This window comes from Phalaenopsis equestris, unplaced genomic scaffold (genome assembly GCF_001263595.1).
Source record: "Phalaenopsis equestris unplaced genomic scaffold, ASM126359v1 Scaffold221595, whole genome shotgun sequence".
NCBI lineage: Eukaryota > Viridiplantae > Streptophyta > Magnoliopsida > Asparagales > Orchidaceae > Phalaenopsis > Phalaenopsis equestris.
This window is the reverse complement of record NW_018239809.1, coordinates 97,795-100,549: the sequence shown is the minus strand read 5'-3', so window position 1 is coordinate 100,549 and position 2,755 is coordinate 97,795. Positions and strand designations below refer to the sequence as shown.

The window sequence follows — 2,755 nt, the reverse complement described above, 5'->3', positions numbered from 1 at the left end:
TATTGTGGCGGTCTGAAATGCAAAACCGACAGAAAACTGTGTCGAACCCTAAATTGTTTCCCTATATTTTCATCCTATTTTCTTGTGTAAATGCTATTTTCATCTCGTTTTGTCATCAAGATTGCTATTTATGTGCTTGAGGTTAAGTATGATTGACAAAGTTTCTTAATTTTTGTTCAATCTTATACTGTTGCACAAGCTTTTGATTGGAGAGGCTGAAATATTACTTTTCAACAAAATCTATTCTGCAATAATAGGTTAGAACAATACTTTCTAATATGGTTTTGTTGTGGTCCTGTTTCACGATTGGTTTACGGGAAAATCAAGAATGCATGTGCAAAATTCAGCCCTAAGGATTGATCTAGTCGTAATTAATTTTTAAACTAGTTTAAACTAATATTATCTACGTCATTTTCCTAGATAGTTTTTAGGCAGCCAGACTAGGCCAGACCACCATATGCTTTTTACTTAGCAAAATTCTTTTGTGGAGACTATCCTTTTAATTTAGTGATTTCTTATACGTGCCTTCTTTTGCAACTTTTCTGGATAATGTATTCATGTACCATACTTCGTGTGTCGGTCACTTGCACAGTGTTGATATGAACTATAGTTATTTGTTATGTGCATGGGTCATATGGTTTGATCAAAGTTCAAGTTCATCTTTGTTTGAACTAATAAATTTTAGTGGGGCCATGTTGAGCTATGAATTTGGGATGACACAAATTTCGTGTAGGAAAATGTTTGTGGGGTTGATTTCAAAATGATATATTAATTTATTATAATGCTATCTACCAAGTTAGTCAAACCTATCAACCAATAATGGGACAAGTTTGCCTCTATGTTACTCATTAACCTAAAGGTGAATAATATTGACTCATTAGCTGAAAGATTATTTATTCAACTTGTCTACTGCACTTGTTAGGCAATCGAGGTCCTGTTAAAAACTAGTTGATTTGAACTCAACCACAATGCTTAAGTTGAGCAGCTCTGCCTTTTGAAGAATAATGTCTTATTTATACTGTATTTTTAATGATGGAAATTGTGAATTATTGCTGCATACTTCACTAAGTTTGCCAATGTAATTATGGGCCACCTTTCACAAGTTACCAACTTGAAGAAAACTTGATTACGTCCAATAATTCTAAAAGAGTGTACTCATCCCTTGACACATGTAATAAACTGGGTATGTGATGAGTTTATGTTGTAAGATTGTTGATCTGAACTTTACCATATGATCAATGGTACAACCATTATTTTTATATGAAAATTATTTTTGGTCAAGTATAATTTCTTGTTGCTTTTATTTTACCACAGTGAATTTTTCATTGTATTCCTTGCTTATTTTTTTAGAAGTTCAGGGCAAAGTGATTTTAGAGCTTTCAAGGGGCCGTTAAACCAAACAGAAACCACATGATTTTTGTACTCTATTAAATATTAGGTTTTATAGTATTTTTGTTAGCCTTGTTAGTTTTCACTGTCATCCTCAACGGCCTGTTTGGTGCAATTATTTCACAGCTATGTGTACCAGACATACGCCACACTTTTGTTTTGATTGCAGCTTTTTTTTTTTTTTTCATTTTTCTGAAATTTTGTGGTAAAAGGTAGCATTTTACAAACAGATCTGCTAGTGCTGTAATTTTAAGAATGTCATTATTTGATACCCGCAATAACAGCTTTTTTAATAAAAAAATTTGAAATTTACAATAGCTTTCAAATAATCTACTTTTACTATGACAAATCTATAAAAGCTGTAGTCTCCAAAGTACGTTAAACTTCGGAAAAGGAGATTCTCATTTTTCCAGGATGAAGATATTGAGTTCAGACACAATTGAGGATTGAGTTCGATATGGTTGACATTAAATAGGGTTAATTTTTTTATGTCATTTGCTGCATTCTTCCCTTGAAAATTTTTTGCTATGTTTTTAAAGTGTTTTTCTGCTATCATTCTTCGTGTATGCAAGGAGAACGAAGCATTTGTTCTGGAATGCTTGTACGTATGAAAGGATGGAAATCTAGCTTTTCTCTTAGGCTATGTTAAGTCTGTTGCTTATATTAGAGATTTTTATTTATAGCTATTGTGGATACAAATGAAAAGTGTGCAAGGGTAAAATTGGTCGCAAGCCTCAGATGCGAAAAGTTGAGGGTTGTGTTAGGTATTTGACATCCAGTGTAAAAGTTGTCAAAAAAACATGACATGAAACTTTTAGATCCTTGTGTAAATGCTAGGGTGTCTCCTGGAAAAGATGTCCTCGATATCTTGAATACAATGAAAATTATGCAACGTTTGTTACACCGATACCCGGGTGTAGTGTCAAATAAGTGTCGGCGTTAAAAAGAAAAGGAAGTAAGGTTGAGGAGGTTTGCCCGTAAGAAGCTGTCGGTCACCAGAATTGAAATCCCGTTCCCCGCTTCGGAAAGACGTTTTAATTTACACACACACACACACACACACATATATATATATATATATATAGTTTTAAAAAAAATATGAAATCAAGCTGACTTAATATTTTTCACAGTTTAAATGAAAGAGCGTTCTACATCAAATCGTGTATCTATCCTGAGGGATAAACACAAGACTTGAGGATGAGACTCGATCAAATAAACTAAGAAATATATGACGTCCGTTTGGTCTGCGAAAATTATTTTATTTGCCGACAAGTTCTCCTATTTAATACAAAGAATTAAATAAGGTTTATTTTAGGCTGGGTTCGGAAAAACTTCCTATAAGGGCAAGTCCCTATAGTTAATTACA

At 33.1% G+C, this 2,755-nt stretch overlaps 1 protein-coding gene across 1 annotated transcript in view; it reads left to right on the top strand.

Annotated features, from left to right (window-relative positions):
• Nucleotides 1-2,755, top strand: part of LOC110037579 — a 101,285-nt gene that overhangs the window by 3,046 nt on the left and 95,484 nt on the right. The window lies entirely within an intron of this gene.